This window comes from Trachymyrmex septentrionalis, unplaced genomic scaffold (assembly GCF_001594115.1).
Source record: "Trachymyrmex septentrionalis isolate Tsep2-gDNA-1 unplaced genomic scaffold, Tsep1.0 scaffold72, whole genome shotgun sequence".
Classification (NCBI taxonomy): Eukaryota; Metazoa; Arthropoda; class Insecta; order Hymenoptera; family Formicidae; genus Trachymyrmex; species Trachymyrmex septentrionalis.
The window spans coordinates 1,074,529-1,074,840 of record NW_017305905.1 but is presented as its reverse complement, the minus strand read 5'-3'; positions in this window follow the sequence as shown (position 1 = coordinate 1,074,840).

Genomic DNA, 312 nt, shown 5'->3' with positions numbered 1-312 from the left:
CGATTTTGTTCTCGCCTAATGCGAGCGATGTAATGTAACGCATTTCAGAGAATGAGAATGTCGTCTATTTTGTATCGGCGAAACAGTTACTTTGTTATCGCACGTAGTCGCATTATCTCGGATTTACTTGGCGGCAAGGAAAGCACGATCCAATTAGGACCGTAGCGTTATTACCATAAAACACTTTAGTCGTAACTCGGGCAAACGGATTCACTATGTCGTGCAACAGTTTCCAGGCTTATCCCACAAAGATTTAAGATAGATATAACTGTTTCAATTTAATCGATTATTCTGCGAAATAACGAAATAATT